The sequence below is a fragment of the Podarcis gaigeae genome, assembly GCF_964106915.1.
Source record: "Podarcis gaigeae genome assembly, chromosome: 4".
Lineage (NCBI taxonomy): Eukaryota > Metazoa > Chordata > Lepidosauria > Squamata > Lacertidae > Podarcis > Podarcis gaigeae.
The window spans coordinates 37286369-37304328 of NC_139677.1; the positions used below are offsets into that span (position 1 = coordinate 37286369).

The 17960-nt window shown below is 41.2% G+C and overlaps 1 long non-coding RNA gene across 3 annotated transcripts in view; it reads right to left on the reverse strand.

Moving 5' to 3' along the window:
* The window catches only part of LOC310842538, a 49226-nt gene that overhangs the window by 17918 nt on the left and 13348 nt on the right, over positions 1 to 17960 (reverse strand). Inside the window, exon 4 of one of the 3 annotated variants that reach the window (XR_014563169.1) lies at positions 5951 to 6018. The exons of the other annotated variants lie outside the window; for them this stretch is intronic. This is a non-coding gene — a long non-coding RNA (uncharacterized lncRNA). Of the gene's footprint in view, positions 1 to 5950; positions 6019 to 17960 lie in introns of those variants that run through there. 3 annotated transcript variants of the gene reach the window in all.

Genomic DNA, 17960 nt, shown 5'->3' on the forward strand with positions numbered 1-17960 from the left:
GGTCTAATCAGGACTCCAAGAGGTGTCTAAGCTTGGGGAGCAGGCTGGTCATTTAGGGACTGGATCCAGGGAGGGACCAAGTAGGCTGGCAGGTGAATGTTCTGCCCTCTAGCACCAGACATCTCCTGTTGTGGCACCTCCTGCAGAACCCCCTTCTGTCAGGGAGAAGCCTTCTCCTTCTGAAGAGGCAACTGGGAGTAAATCAGATGCTAGGCCTGTGCTAACACTGCCTCTGTCTCCAAAGCCATGAAGAAGCCAGCACTGGAGTGAACAAACCTTGCTTCTCCAACCCACTCAAAGGAGTGCCTGCTTGTTTGCCCAGTCTTAAGAGCTATGCCTGCCATGCTCTTCAAAAAGAAGGTGCAAGACGAGGGTGTTGCTTGTTGGATTATTAGCCTCTGCTTGTACTTAAATATGTGTCCATACCTCTTATGTACCTGGTGAACCTTGCCTATGCCTTGTCTATGTACCAATCCAATTTATGCATTAAAGCCTTTGGCAGAAACAGAGCTGGGAGTTTGAGTTCTTTGTCCAGCAGTCCCAAGGTAATGCACTATTATTGCATCAAAGACATGTTGCAAAATACACACACACATTCTGAGTAGACTTTTTGAAATCAATGGACAAAACTAACAAGTCCATTGGTTTCAAAAAGTCTACGCTGTGACGTAGCTGGATACAAGCCTTATTTTGAATGCTTTCATTGGAAAGTGACAGATCTTTTACTACAAGCGATGCACCAAACATTCTCTTATGCAAGGCTCAGCTCTTCCACCTCCTTGCCAAAAGATTCTGATCTTTAATAAATTCATTTGTCAGCAGAAATAAACTATAATATGGGCTTCCATTCATTCCAGTGAAATTTGTAGTAATTAGCTTCATATTCACTTCTGGCACTAAACACTCACACCCCACATTAAATTTACTATCTCCATGAAGTATGGTGTAAAATACACATTGCCCCTTCAGCTTCAAAGCAGTGCAATTTTTTTTATTGGATAAAACCTCTCTCATTAAATGCAAACAGGCAGTGGTCATACACTTAAATCTAGGCAATGATAGCCATTGGAGGTGCACTCTGGTCAAACCCACACCACATATTTAAAGTAGTACCATACCACTTTAAACAGTCTTGACTCCCCTCACAGAATCCTGAGAAGTGTTGTTTGTTAAGGGTGCTGGGAATAGAAGAGCCAAACCCCTCCCCACAAAGCTATGATTTCCAGAGTTCGCTGAGAAGAAGGATTGTTAAATTGTAACTCTAAGTGGAATGGGGCTTGAAGTGGTGTAACAGCATCTTAAATTCATGGTACAGGTGTGGCCTTAGACTTTGAAGAATGGCTTCTGCTTGGCTGAGAGGCAGAAGAACTGTCTGCACTGCCACAATATTATATCAGATAACAGAGACACAGATTACATTTAACAAGATTGATTCTAGCACTCACAGCCAAAAAATTATGTATGATATTTTTTAGTTCAAAATCTGATGTCTGGGTGGGAGAGAGAAGCTGGACAAAACTTCATGGTAAAGTGGGAGCTGGAGTTGCGAAATTGGAGCTTCATCCCTGTCAGGACAATGCTAGGTCATCATTTATCATTTAGTCCTGGAGCTATGGGGGAAAGTATATGCTAACTATTAGCTGGTGGCACCAGGAGGAGCTTCAAAAACCACCAGCAGTGAGTTCTTCTCCTCCCGAAAGTATTTTGTCATCTCCTGAAAAATCAGCTAAAATGGCATCTTCATTTTTGTCACATGAATGTGATGGCGAATTTGGGATTGAGCACTTTTGCATAGCCCTGATTTCTTTACAAAACTCTCTCTCTCTCTCTCTCTCTCTCTCTCTCTCTCTCTCTCTCTCTCTCTGTTTAGTACTAAAATCACAGTGTGTGCATTTGTGCTTAGACATACATATATGAATTTAATCAGCTTGCATTGACTTCTATATGACCAGCTCCTTAAATGAATTTAGAACTGCAGCCTTCATTTTGATGTCCTTCTGCTCCTACAGAGTCACTGAAGCACAGCTCAGGATTTTGTACTTTATTAAGATCAAGTCAATGTTATGACCATGTAACAACAAGAGCATAACAGGGGGGCAGACCAGAGATAAGAATGCAGCTAATCCAAAGGCTGTTCCACAAAAGCTCATATGACTTGAAAGAACCATAAGCCTACTCATTGTGATGTCTAAAGCATGTTGCAGTGTTGCATATTGCACCTGTTCTAATAGCATTCACTGTAAGACTTAGCTCTGGATTGTTGCTTATCTCCACCCTCCTGTGGGATTTCAGATAAGGCAGAGGAACCACTGCATTCTTGCTCTTGTCCCAACGGTTCACTCTATGGAAAAGAATACTTTGGTGGCTAGGGCAGCATCCAGTCTGTTTCATGCAGCAACACAAAACAGACGAAACATTGGAAAATCTCGCCTAAAAATATTGAGGTTCAAAGCAAAAATGTATCATGAGTCCTTGCCTACAATTACAATGATTAAATTAACAAGAACACATGGAAGGAAAAACAGAATGTGATCCAAAAAGATGGATTAAATAACCATGTGTCCTTCACAGCAATTTGTTTTGGGGATTTTTCCGCAATTCTCATCCAGTTTTCTCCCCAGAGTTTGGTTTTTTATTATTACTATTATAAATATATACAAGTCATATAAAACTTATGGACACTAATAATAAGTGATCCATCTAATAGTCTATGAATAGACTAAGATTACTAATTCTACTACACAGTTCACATAATGAAATATTTTGCATAGCATTTTTATACATTCATGTCTATGTTAAATTTCAGGCCACACCCATTGGCCCTTGCCCATGGGTGTGGCATGGGTGGGTGTGCCATGCATGCTTTTCCAGCACATCCATCACCTAGCAACAGAAGAGGGGAGAAAAATGTATCCATGTTGTTAGGCAGTCCATGAGGATGGGTAAGGGAGGACATGTGTATGTTGAGAACATTGTGGTGAACCCTCTTAATTATGACTCATTTCACTCTGTTTTTTATCAACGATGAGGATGAAAAGAGAAAAACTGTTTGCAAATGTGTCAGTGACATTTGGTGAGATGCTTTTACAGCATCCCATTGCCCTCGCTGCACTTTCCCACGAATGTGGACTCGCATAGACATGCTGCTGTCCATAAGAGGGGAAAGTATTATTCATGGCAGAAGCACATCTGGGGTGAAAAGGCAATGATGGCTGGTAGTTATTTCCAAGATTCATCCTATAACATAAACCTGGCTCAGATTGTAAGCCAGAAAACATGATCTGTCAGAGGAACGAGGTTGATTTTGGACTCTCCCATTTCCTCCACATATTGTTCTTTCAAACAGAATGAAACAATTAACAAATCTGTGGATCATCTGACTGACCTACTTGCCTAGGCAGCTTAAAACGTGAGTTGGCAGTTCCTGGAATACAGCAGCAACAGCCACAGGCCTCTGTTCCATTGGCTGCATCACAGAGCTCCTTTTCATCATGAAGTTTCTGCCACTGTCTTTAATGAGTTGCTGATTTGCATGTTGCACTGCTCATATGAATAGACCACATGTGTGTGCCGAAAAAGATAAAAAGAAAAGCACAACGTATTACAAATTGGAGCTAAGATATTGCTTACCACTGCGGGTGAACCTGGACGGCAGATTCAATATAACAGCTGCATGGAGTTTGTGTGAAAGCACTTAAAAGTGTAGGATTTCAACATGGTTCATGTCACTTTGAAAGGCTTTTAGCCCATGTAATGGTCCACAAGCAGACAGTGTCTGCACTCCAGCATGATGTGAGTTGACAGAGATTGTTGTCCCAACATTGCGTGCCTATGTGTCGGTCACTGGATCACAACTAATAACTTTTTTATATATAAAAAAAAATCAGGCACATTGGGGCTTTCACACAGCTAAGTATTTTTTGGGAAGCAACTACCACTGATATTAATTTTTTTGTAATCTTTATTCTTAGATCTTATTATGATATATGTGCCAATTGCTCAATTTTGTTGTGTACTTCTTAATCTATTGTTTATGGCCACTTTTGTAATTATGTAAATCTTCTCCTGTTGCAAGCCATCCTGAGCACTTGTAGGTCCTTTTGCATTTTCTTCATTGGGATAAATCTGGCCAATGACATAAGTTGATAGATGTAACAGTTCACAGCAGACTTGCGCTTCAATGATTCCACACAAGAGGAGGCTACTGATTACAACCCCTCCTTCCACATCAAAGCAGGATCTAGCATATTCCAGTGCCACAAGGGCTTGCTGCTTGGACAAGATGTCTGTGAACTATAAGAGCTGGATGTCCAGCTGATGATTATCTATTTATTCTCAGAGCTCCAGTTGGGTATACTCAATGTAACTGTGCATGGAGGAAAAGAATCCTTTAATTAAAACACCTTATTTGCATCACTAGTCAAATCTTTCTCCTGAGATGTTTCTTTTTCCTGGTATAAAATGTAAAGAGCATCAATATGTCCATCTGTCATAGAAGCTTCAGCTGAGATCCTTGCATTGCAGGGGGTTAGGCTAGTTGACCCTTGGGGTCCCTTCCAACTTTACAACTGTCTAAACCAAATAGGTCTTTAACAGAGATGGTTTTCCCTTGAAAAGGATTCTTGTAAATTTAAAGAGTCTTCTTCTTCTTCTTCTTCTTCTTCTTCTTCTTCTTCTTCTTCTTCTTCTTCTTCTTCTTCTTCCCCACCCATCTGGCTGGGTTTCTCCACTCTAGGTGGCTTCCAGCAAAATATAAAAAATAATAAAATGTCAGACATTAAAAACTTCCCTGAACCAGGACTGCCTTCAGATGTTTTCTAAAAGTTGTGTAATTCTTTATCTCCCTGATATCTGATGGGAAGGTGTTCCAAAGGGAGGATGCCACTGCTGAGAAGGCCTTCTGCTGGATCCCTGTAGCTTTACTTCTCAAAGTGAGGCAATTGCCAGAAGACCCTCAGAGGTGGACCTCAATGCCTGGGCTGAATGATGGAGGTGGGGATGCTCCTTCAGGTATACTGGGCTGAGGCCATTTAGGGCTTTAAAGGTCAGTACCAACCCCTTGAATTGTGCTTGGAAACATGTTGGGAGCCAGTGAAGCTCCTTTAGGACTGCTGTTATATGGTCTTGGTGGCCACTCCCAGTGGCTAGTCTAGCTGCTGCATCTTGGATTAGTTGTAGTTTCCGAGTCACCTTCAAAGGTAGCCCCACGTAGAGTGCATTGCAGTAATCCAAGTAGGAGATAACCAGAGCATATACCACTCTGGCGAGACAGTCTGCGGGCAGGTAGGGTCTCAGCCTGTGTACCAAATGAAGCTGGTAGACAGCTGCCCTGGACACAGAATTGACCTGAGCCTCCATGGACAGCTGTAAGTCCAAAATGACTCCCAGGCTGCGCACCAGCTCCTTCAGGGGCACAGTTTCCCCATTCAGGACCAGGGAGTCCCCCACACCCACCCGCCCTCTGTCCCCCAAGAAAAGTATTGAGTCTTGTCAGGGTTCAACCTGATCAATAAACCAATAAATTAATAAAACAAACAACTGTTGTTCATGTTTTGTCTTTGAGATGTCTCAGAGCTCCACTGCACAGTTCCAACATAAAAACAATTCTATGTCAGAACAAGCACACAAGCCACAATTGTCAGTTCACTTGTACTGGTGGGTCCTCATACCATGGCTAACTTTGTGAAGTTTGATTCCAAGTTGTCAATTCCAGCACATGGAGTGGGGGATAATCTCCTTTTGGGTAGATTCCATGAAACCCATGCAAAGCATGCTTGAGTGTATGATCTTTAAAATGTGTAAAGATGTCAAACTATCACACAGAGAGTGTAAGTGTGCACTGAGTGGATTGATGAGAACCCAAATGACAGCTTTAAAAGTCATTCCCCAACTATTTCTGTAGCCTTTGAAAGGGGGTGGTTTTCTTTTGAAATCTTCACTTGTGTACTCACATTCAGTTGAGAGAGAGAAATTTCCCACACAGTTATATCCTTCTCTTTCAAGCTCAGACTCTTTATTCTATAGAAATCAATGCAAATTAAAACCAGCTGATTACATGTATAGGGACATGTAAATGTGGCACAGAGAAATATATAAAGGAACAATATTCAAAACAAAAAAGAGGCTCATTTCATCTCATTGGAAATCTACTCACACAGAATGATCTGCCTATCTCTGGGGATGCAGGCTATGAATAAAGCTATTTTCTGACCCACTGCATGCCTCAATATAGCTGCCACATTTCCAGGGTCAATGTGCATGGAACTGGCAGCACATTTTAAAGCCGTGGAGGCAAGCAAACTTCTGCCAACATACACTCCTTGTAACTGTGGGCAGACTAGGCCAGGGACTGCCTCCTCCAAGTGGCTGTGCCCCCAGGAATGCTTGGGATCTACAGAGTTTAATCAAGCTGAATCTATGGTCAGCTCAAGATCCATAATCAGTCATTACCATAACAATCATATCACATACCCGACAACATTTCTCCATTGTAAATAGGAACATCCCAAGGGAAAGCAGGAGAAATAAGAAACTGGGATGGCTTCTGTAAATCCGGGACTGTTCCTGGAAAATAGGGACACTTGGAGGGGCTGATATCACATATTTTAAGATAATGTTTATAGAGACACCATGAATGGGAGTCCTCTGCACTTGTGTTTGGGGCATAAGAAAGCTAGTTCTATAACACACTAGACTGAATAGCTTGTTAAGGAACTGACAGGCTGCTGATCACGGTAGCTCTGAGGGGTTTCAAAACAATTCTCAGCACTTTTAACAAACTACAGTTCCCAGGATTCTTTGGGAAAAGCCTTGAATGTTAACGTGTTACAAGAGTGATGTAAATGTATGGTGTAGATAAGTTTTATGGTATCTGGTAACAGGCATAACTGTAGTTTCTCCCTGGAGAAGGAGAAAGCTAAGCTTGTTTGTCAAACAATGGCGGGGGTCAGGGAGAGAACAGAGGCCAGTAGGTGCCCTCTGGGCCATAATGTAGAGTTTTGTTTTCGGCTTGCTAGCTCTTATTACTGCCTAGTTTATTTAAAATCAACAACAAGAAGCATCTAGTTTTCACTGAGGAAGCGCAATAAATCAGATTTCCATCTTTAATATAGTGAAATTGGTTAGCCTGCTTTCATGGGCGTGTATATGATTATGAGTTTATGCTCTGTTGGTTTTATGTGACTGCTTTTATTGTGTATTGAATGTTTATTTTTTATATTGTCCACCACTGGGATTATTTTTAATGAAGACAAACAAACAGAATCTGGCTGACTTCAGCCTGACAGTTTAGCAATACCACATGACATATGCCTAGCTTCACTGAAAAAGAAGGGAACCTTGGAAGGTACTATGAATACCTTGGGGTTCCTCAGTTTCTCCTCTCTGCTTGCTGCCTGCCCTCAGAAACCCTTTCATGGTCAATATGCAAAGCACAATTGCCCTTTTGCCATCAGTGTTCCAATGGTGGAGAGGAAAACAAACAAACCCACAAAACTCTGAACCCCAGAACTAGTCTACTCCTTTTCCCTCCTGCTGTCCTCTCACAAACACCTTCTGACCTGGTTGGGGCATGATGGCCAGAGTTCAGTGTTTGGTGGTCCTGCTGCCATAGACTTTCCCTCACTGTTAACTTCTAGAAACACTGAGAAGGAAGTGAAACCCCCCAAATGATATCATTACTGACTGACACAGATAAGACCCTCTGTAGGATGCCTTGGCTCCAACTCTCGAAGCTCCTCCCATTATTTCTCAGGATCTGACCATCCACTCTAGGATACCTCCCCAGGGTGCGTGGCAGCAACTTATGCAGAATAAGATAGCAAAAGGTGAAAGCTTTATATGATCTGAAGAGAAACCACACCAGAGCTTCCGAAAGAATTTTTTAATTTTTTTATGTATGCTTTTTGAATTATGGAGCTGGAGGAGACTCTTGAGAATCCCATGGACTGCAAGAAGATCAAACCTATCCATTCTGAAGGAAATGAGCCCTGAGTGCTCACTGGAAGGACAGATCCTGAAGCTGAGGCAATACTTTAGCCACCTCATGAGAAGAGAAGAGAAGAGAAGAGAAGAGAAGAGAAGAGAAGAGAAGAGAAGAGAAGAGAAGAGAAGACTCCCAGGAAGACCCTGATGTTGGGAAAGATTGAGGGCACAAGGAGAAGGGGATGACAGAGGTGAGATGGTTGGACAGTGTTCTTGAAGCTACCAACATGAATTTGACCAAACTGTGGGAGGGAGTGGAAGACAGGAGTGCCTGGTGTGCTCTGGTCCATGGGGTCACGAAGAGTTGGACACGACTAAATGACTAAACAGCAACAACAAAAATGTATGCTAAGGTGGCAGCAGTAATAGTTTATGTGCAAAAATAGAAAGAAGAATTCCCATTGAAGAGGAGGAGTTTGGATTTGATATCCCGCTTTATCACTACCCGAAGGAGTCTCAAAGCGGCTAACATTATCCTTTTTCTTCCTCCCCCACAATAAACATGCTGTGAGATGAGTGGGACTGAGAGACTTCAAAGAAGTGTGACTAGCCCAAGGTCACCCAGCAGCTGCATGTGGAGGAGCGGAGACGCGAACCCGGTTCACCAGATTGAGTGTCTACTGCTCTTAACCACTACACCACACTGGCTTATGAAGATTGGCTTATGAAGATGACAGAATATTATAATAATAATAAATAAAAAATTGTGTGTGTGTGTGTGTGTGTGTGTGTGTGTGTGTATCTTGCCCATCTGGCTGGGTTTCCCCAGCCACTCTGGGAGGCTTACAGCATATATAAAAACACAAGAAACATCAAACATCAAAAAGCAGAATATCCTATACAAGCAACGAACAAGCCAATAAACCAATAGAAACCAGTAACAACAACAACAACAACAATAACAACAATAAACAGTTTACAGTTATACCCAAATTAAAATAACTGCCAACCCCAACTAAACATTTAACCAATGCCAACCCAACAAAAACAAAACAGATGAGATGGCTAGGCTGTGAAAATTAAAGAACAGAATGAAGAAAAATTTCTTGAAGAATGGAAATATTTCATGGAATATTTGCAAAAAACAAAAACCACCTATGGCTATGCTATTAAAATATTATGGTTATGTTAAAACGTATGCAGGATTTGAAGTATAGCAGCAGGTGAGAATTGCATTTAATCACTGATAATTAACACATATACTGGTAATTGGTAAAATATAAGTAGCATAGGAGCTTTATAAGGTAAGAAAAGAACATCATGGAAGGATGGATGGGAAGTCAATGGATCTGAGAGCTTTATTCTGAGGGTTGTTTAAAAGAATTTGCAAAATTTGAAAAGTTAAGAAAAAGGTTATATTTAAAAAGTAAAATACGACAGCAAAACAAATAATGTAGAATTGGCAGAAACCAAACTGCGGCAGAAGAGGAAAAGTGATTATAGTCATAATAATAATAATAATAATAATAATAATAATAATAATAATAGTAGTAGTAGTAGTAGTAGTAGTAATAATAATAATAATAATTTATTTATACCCCACCCATCTGGCTGGGCTTTCCAAGCCACTCTGGGAGGCTTCCAACAAAATATTAAAATACCATAATACAAGTGATTAATACAAGTCAGAACAGAAACAGCATTCTTACATCCCTCTGTGTCAGGCCTTTAATACAGTGGGTGAAGTGCTTAAAATCTATGGCATTATCAGTGAAATGTTCTTGCTTTTTTACATCGAGCCCTGTTGTAAAAACAGCGGGGGGGAGGGAATCATTACCAGCTGACTTTGTAGATGCTATCAAGCTAGCTCAATGTATGACTAATAACTTACTCAAGAAAAATGCCTGTAAACTAGACATAAAGGATTATTTGCTAAAGTTGCTTTACTAAGTTACTATGAATACATCAGAGACTCACATGGTCTTTTTTTAGATGTGTCCCCAATGGAATATGTTATGAATTATTTGCTGATTTGTAATCACAAGCACATATGTAGGATAAGTCGTTTGGATGGCACACAAAAGGAGAAAAACGTATAAGCTATTAACTTAAGTGTCATCTATTCAAAGTCAAAAATGAAAAACAGGCTTAGATGGCATTAGTCTTAAATAAGAACCTTATTAAATGCAAGAAGCTCCAAGCAAATTTCATAGAAGGGTACATAACATGGCCAACCACCATTGCTTATAAATCCAATAATTTTTTTCTAAATCTCAAGGTATTTCACATAACCCCCACCCCACCCCGCAAGTATGAATGCTCAGATTGTGTACATGATAAGAAACATTTAGGCATCTGTTGTGTGTTCTTCGACTGAGATGATGATAAATGGATAATTTGCATATGAATGTGGGGAATGGAAACAATTCATGACCATAATGTGCACCATGCCTTCAGTGCTCTAATCAGGCCAGAGAAGAATGCTTGGGTTTTCTTCGTTTACCAAACGTGATTTAGAAACAGTCATTTGAATTTAAGCAAACTGTAGATTCTTGGAGCTGGTGTAAGATTAAACCAAATTTTGTTAACCATAAATGCAGATTCCATATTTTGGAAATGCAATCCTTTGCCTGTAGGTATCTCCCACCTCTTCAGAGTGATTCTCAGTTTCCCCCCAAACAACATTCCTGCTTGGGTTTTCTTTCCTTGAGAGAAATCAAAGGACAGTAGATGACTGTGTCCCCTCCCACAGTTTCCTCTAACTGATATTCAGAAACATACTGCCTCCAACAGCAAATGCAGAACATAACCACTATGGTGAGTAGCCACTGACAGCTTTATCCTCAGGAATTTCTCTAATCTTCTTTTAAAGCCGTCCATGTTGGTGGTCAACACTATAACTTTTGGAAACGAATTCCATAGTTTAACATGTTGGGGAGGAACTACTGTAGATTGGAACCTTTTCTATGGGCCTAAGCTTCTCTCATGATGTGTGATTTACATCCCGGGGGGGGGGGGCAGCTTATGAACATAGAACAGGCTCACCTCAACAGAGGCTCCTCCATAATGCATGGACAGCAGGGAGGCAGTGTTGATGAAGATGAAATGATGGGGTCAGGGCCAGATAATGTGGCCCTGGTCTCCTGCTCGCACCATTGATAATTGAGTAGGGAATGATTGAACAAGGAGAGAGAGAGAGAGAGAGAGAGAGAGAGAGAGAGAGAGAGAGATGAGAGAGGAGTATTTCTAGCTGGAATAAGCTGAAATTGAGAATTTGCTTCTGTTGAATTCTGGCAAACTGGGATGGAGCCAAGGGGCATGGAGGATGAGAAACAAGTTGCTCCCTGGAAAATTGATGTAGGCTGTGCTGTCTGCATATATATGAATGCCTGTTGACCTCCACATATGCTGGGTTTGTAAATAAAGTAAATATCGCAAAGATGTTGTAAGTCTTTACTGCTCTAATCCCAAGGAAGCTAAAAGCTGTCATTCTGCTTCTGGAACCTCTCACCATTTGGGGAAGTGGGGAGTGCATGATAGTATATCAGCAATATTTTGGGGTAAGCAGCATGAAGACTGTGATCTTTGTGGTTCTGTTTTCAGATTTATGTGTTTATATGATGCAGCCATCTTGCTGAAGCTGATCAGGTCTGGAACTACTCAGTTGCTGGACAGGAGACTGAGTGGGAACTGCATATATTTTAAGGTTACCAGATTTTTTTCAAATAATCCAGGGACACTTTTTTTAAAAAAAAAAGAGAGAGAAAAGTTATTTTTAAAAAGTTATTTAAAATAAATAAATAAGAAGTAATATCTTCTCTTCCATGGTCTCCTCTGTCGCGTGGCCTTCCTCTGGGCCCCGGCCTGCTCTCTTGGATTGCTAGCTGCCGTGGAGTAGGCTTGGGTCGGGCCTGGGCTTGGCCACATATCCTTGCCCTCCTGATGCTCTCCTACCTCTCGTCTTCAGCGACAGTGTGGCAAGGTCAGGGCTCCCCTCTTTTTTCTCCTTCCTCTTTCTCTCTCTTCCTTCTCCTTCTCCTCTCCTCCTTCTCCCTGTGTCGGCTCCAGAGTTTTCCTGGCCCCGGAGTGCCACTGGGCAGTTGGCCAGGTGGCCAGGCGCTCTTGCTCCTGGCTCGTTTTGTGTTGCGGTTTCAGCAGTTCCCCCAGTTGATGCACCGGGTGTCCCCGGTTCCCCCTCAGCAGCGGCAGTCTCAGCAGCCCAGAACCAGCCTGGCAGCGCAGTTGGCTCTGGCTGGCTTCAGGAGCTGCTTGCTGCCATGGTGCCCGCCATTTTGCCTCACTGGAAGTCCCCATATGATGTGTTTTGTACCGTTGATCAATCACGCAACATTCATTCCCTACTAATAAATCTACCACACTTAAAATATAAATCTGGGGACATTAAATGAAATCCGGGGACATTCCGGGGACAGATTTTGACCGGGGACAGATTTGTAAATCCGGGGAATGTCCCCGGGAAACAGGGATATCTGGCAACCATAATATTTCTTGCTTTGAGTTCTGCGATGGAAGAAAGGTGAGACATGGAGAGATAGTGCTGGAGTGGATTTGGATTAGGCAGAGCTATCCCTCTGCTCAGCACTGCTTGGCTGTGCCACTGAGTGTGCCAGGCTCCACTGGGAGAGAGGCTCCCTTGCCATGGGAGCTCCCCTGGCCCAAAGCACAGGCCAACAGAAGCTACCATCAGTGTTTTCTCTGCTAGAGGTGGTTGGCTGAAACCACCAAATGGGGTGTTTTGGCGGCAGAGCTGAGCCAACCAAGGATCCTCTGGTTCCCAAGCCAATTCAGCTACTGGCAGGTTGTGGTGAAGACTTGATCCAGGCTTGTGTGCTGCACCAGCGTGAAGCTGGAACAAGAAACATTGGCAATTTTCTTGCCTCCTCCCCACTTCCGATGTGGTGCTCACATAAGCCCCACTGCTGCCCAAGGATTGTGCCCTGGGATTTTAAAATCATTTGAGATTTTAAAATAACATTAAACTTTAAATGATAAGATAAAATAAAAGATTTGCTCCCAAAAAGTGTGCAAGCAATACCTCAGCACTTTTTCATGGTTAAAAAAGAGAGAGTATGGTATAAAAGAGCACTTCAATTGAGCTGCAGAATTAAAATTTACCCGGATCGCTGTCTTGCCCTGCCTATTCAGAAGTAAAGACCTGTAACAGCTGGCCAAAAAGATGGACAAGCTTTATTTGCAAGGATTTTGGGAATACATACATACATATATATATATATATATATATATATATATATATTCAGTTTCTCATCCTTCACCTACTAGGCCATACTTAGCTGTCAGTAGATCGTAGCTCTTTCTTTTTTAAGAGGAGACATATCTGGATTAGCATGAACACATGGCAGAGAAGCTAAATATTCCAGGGAAGAAGTTGACAAAGATTAACCTTTAGTATTCTCTGAAGCTTCCTTTTCAAAAACTGATTCATATATGATTTCTCCTCTCCATGATGTTTCAGGCTGTTTGATTTAGTAACTGCATTGCCACTTGTTGGTTGAAAAAGAAAAGAAATGAATGGGATGGGCTCTGACGTCTTCAAGGACTACTCTAAGATCAAGCACACTCTAAGATGCCTATGTCAATGCAACATGTGCAGAGAAATAGTTCCTCAAGAATAGTTTTTAAGGGTCTAAAGCAACCTTCCTCTACCTGGTGCCCTCCAAATATTTTGGACTACAACTCCAGGAACATAGGAAGCTGTCTTATGCTCAATCAGACCTTTGGTCTACCGAGCTCAATATTGTCCACATTGACTGCCAGCAGCTCTCCAGAGTTTCAGGCAGGAAATCTTCTCCAGGTCTGGATCCATCTTCACATAAAGCAGATGAGCTACAGTACTTCCCTTAGTCCCACTATCCCGGACCATTGGTCATGCTGGCTGGGGCTGATGTGGATTATAGTCCAAACATCTGGAGGACACCAGGTTCAGGACAGCTGATTTAAATATTATTGAGGGAAACATAATTCTAGAAAGCTCTATAGACTTTTTCACTATCACGGCTCTATGAAGAAAGGAGCGATCGGGATAGTGTACAATCTCAGGATGGAAAAATCCTGGCTAATGTACCACACACACATCTGGAAGTTGCTGCCTTTGACAGATATGGACCTTGTTCCAGCATCAATATGTGTTCAAGGATTTGCTTGACTTGCATTACTCATAATTATTAAAAACACTACTAATTTAACAGTTAAAACAAAACACCTGAGGATTCATATTCTGACAACTATGAATAACCTCCTCAAGTGAGTTCTTTTACAGGGTCTTTTTTTTTGGGGGGGGGGTTCCTCTCTCTATTGTCTTCACATAGATTTGCCTCCTCCACCAGCTGCAATCCCCTGCTTTCCTCCAATAAAAGCCTTATGTCTCCAACATTTTGAAGGGCACACACCATTAGTCAAAGTTGCACTTGTTCTACAGATGTTGAAAGAACGAGGGGACTTGAGAGTCAGGTATGTTTGCAACTTGTTGAAACCAAGACAGTGAGAGAAAATGGACTAGCCTTCACTATGGATGCAAATATTGGGAAGCTATTCACACCCACTTCCCAGCAATGCTCTGCCTCCCCAGGTCATGCTCTCAGCAGTCCTGCTTCACATCCTCAAGTGTTTTTGCTTGACTGGGACATGCCCCTGAACTCTGGCCATGCCCTTTGCTTGCCTAGATGGAGAACAAAAGAGTTGTGGGTAGAAACTAGCTTACTGCACAAAGGTAAAATTTACCTCACATCTGCCTCTGGCCCATCCTACTACTTGGATTTGGGGAAGCAGGACAGAACCATTTACAGGTCAGGAGAACAGCCACCTCCACATTACTTTAGCAGTGGGTGTTGTCTAAACAAGTAACTGGGGAAGGTTTGGATTGAGCTGCAGTGCTAGTTCTATACTGAACATTTCTCCTGCATTTTTTCGATCCTCCTCCATCACTTGAAAAGAAAAGAGTTTGCATCAAAGGGGAGTACATAGTCAATCCTTTTGAGAGACACACCCTACAGTTTCACATGGGAGCCTTTCTGAGCCCTGTCTGGAAATGAACCTGGGACCTTTGTCATGTGCTCTAACTAGTAATGTGCCAAAAAAAAAAATTTGCCCTCAAATTTCTCAAAAGCTTCCTCCCCCTGTGAAAGAGGCTTCCACTTTTTTAAAAAATGCTCAGAGCATTGTAGAATTTCTTTAGAATTCCAGTGGGTGCAGAGTTTACCAGCACAAGGTAGCCAAGGGCGGCATAAGCATATTTCTTTCCAGTAAACACATTTGCAGCACTCTGCAGCCTCCTTGGCTTTCTGATCTGAAAACATCCCATAGACAATCTTAAGTCATGAAGTCTTCCTCTGGTTTTTTTTTTTTTTTTAAAGAATTTTTATTAAAGTTTCAACAAATTTTATCATAACAAAACAAAACAACACAATAACAGACAAAAAACAGTATAAAACATAAAAAACAAAAAGAAATATATAAATTCAAATCTTAATTTCTTGTAGCTTACTTTCCCGACTTCCTCACACCTCCCCTTTCTGTATTCCAATTTCTAATTTATTTTCAGCAAATCCTTCCTCTATTTTGACTAATTTTAATATTGCTTATTTTCTTTTAAATTAACCATTACCACTACTAACCACTTATCTTCTAATCCCCCATCATTTTAACATTGATTAATTTTGCTATATTTCTTTACTTATTACTCATAAAACATCTTTGCATATTCCTTTCAACTATGTCACTAATGCTGCACTATCTTTATATCCTGCATCACATTTAACATTCAAATAGTTTGCAATGTTTTTGCAGATAGTCTTTAAATTTCTTCCAATCCTCTTCTGTTTGCTCTTCTCCCGTGTCTCGGATTCTGCCAGTCATTTCTGCCAGTTCCATGTAGTCTATCAATTGCATCTGCCATTCTTCCAGGGTGGGCAAATCTTGTGTCTTCCAGTACTTTGCGATGAGTATTCTTGCTGCTGTTGTTGCATAGAAGTCTTCCCCTGGTTTTAATGGGAATGCATGCACCTGGGGAGGCTGCAGAGTGTACACCATGGGAAAGAAAGAACTCCACTAGAACTCCGCTAAATCATGGGAAAGAAAAAACTCCACTAGAACTCCGCTAAATCACATCAAAAGTAAGATCAGTGCATGAAGAAACCTGCACCTCACCTATGAGAATTTAACACATTTTTCCTCTCCCCTTTGATAGTTTTCAAATGTACTTTCTCATTAATTGATAGGGAATGCTTTTTCAAAATGCTGGATATATGTTTTAGCATCACATTAGTATAGAACACACCTTAAACAAGTCATTACTGCTGTTTATTAATCAAGGAAACACTCGAATGAACAAACCACTGCAGGGAATATTCTTGCTTAACTGAAAGCAACCGTGATGTCATTCCTTGACAACGTAAATCCATGATGTCATTGATCCCCCCACATTTTTTGTGCTTGCCCTATTCCCTTAGCATTTCCTGAATGAAGCAGTTGGTGTAGCCTCCAACATGAATCCCAGTGCTGAAGAATGATTTATACCAGAACCCCATGCGCAGGCAGTGTTGTGCTTTCTCTCCAGAATTTTGTCACATCCTGTTTTGCATACCTTATATAAATGTATTTTCCACACAGGGAGGATATGGTTTGTTTTGATCATCATCTGAACAGCAGAGCCAAGCCAACTGAAGAAAAACAGATTGAATGTCTTTGTCCACTGCATTTGATTGATTAGGCATATCTGTACATAAGTAAATTCAAACATGAAGTACTCTGAGAAGTAGATTTTTAGATCCAAGGTCCTTTGCCTGTCTGAGAAATTTAAAAATAAATTTCAAACAAAATTTCACAGTCCAGGTCTGATTCTATTGAAGTCTGAGAACGGGACTTATTTTAACTATGTCAACAGTTTCTACCCCAAGTTAGGACATAGGAATGCAGTTTCAGATATGTCAGTGAAACATGTTCCAACACCTTTTTAGCAGTCTGAAATTCATTTTCTTGCTTTGTTGACATTGTATGTCATTTAGCAAAATTGCATCCAGAAAAAGAGGGTTTTTCAAAACAGCATTTTCCATTAGGAAAAATATTTATTGAAGATTTCCTTTCCCAGCTCTTGCCATGATTTTGTCATAAACTTGCAAGAAACAGTGCAGTGAAAACAGTAGTTGTCTGGGAAATGAACTGCCACAGTTCCATTTTCTTTCCAGAGTCCCTTTCTTAGGAAAAGTAATTACTGGAGGTTTTCTCCAGTGTACCATTTATTTTATGCTAAGCCCCGCCTGCAAAATCTGAATCTATTATGTTAGGGCTGCACTCAGACAGCACTTTATTCCATTTTCCAGACGTTTCCTTGCCTGATAATTTCCACATTTTATATAATCTCTAAGAGAATGTAAACACTACTTATGGAAAAATAGCAGAATCTAGCAGAAGTTTAGCACCCATCCCTGTGTTATTTGCTTCCAGAAAGAAATCCATTTGCAACCCAGTTAACCCAGACAATCACAGAGGTTTTGCATTGTAATTTCATGTGATAAAATTGGGAGCAGTATTCTGGCATGCAGATCTTTCCTGCCATTTAAAAGTTAGTGTGGCATGGCATTTTGTTTATCTCTTTGTCTCTGAACAGGTAACATAAAAATAGAGCATTGTTATGGCTGCTGGTTGACTGTTCCTTCGTTTAGGTGTTCATAACCTAGAATGCAAACCTAGACAGCATCTTAAAAAGTAGAGACATCACCTTGCCAACAAAGGTCTGTATAGTAAAAGCTATGGTTTTCCTAGTAGTGATGTATGGAAGTGAGAGCTGGACCATAAAGAAGGTTGATCGCCGAAGAATTGATGCTTTTGAATTATGGTGCTGGAGGAGACTCTTGAGAGTCCCATGGACTGCAAGAAGATCAAACCTATCCATTCTGAAGGAAATCAGCCCTGAGTGCTCACTGGAAGGACAGATTCTGAAGCTGAGGCTCCAATACTTTGGCTACCTCATGAGAAGAGAAGACTCCCTGGAAAAGACCCTG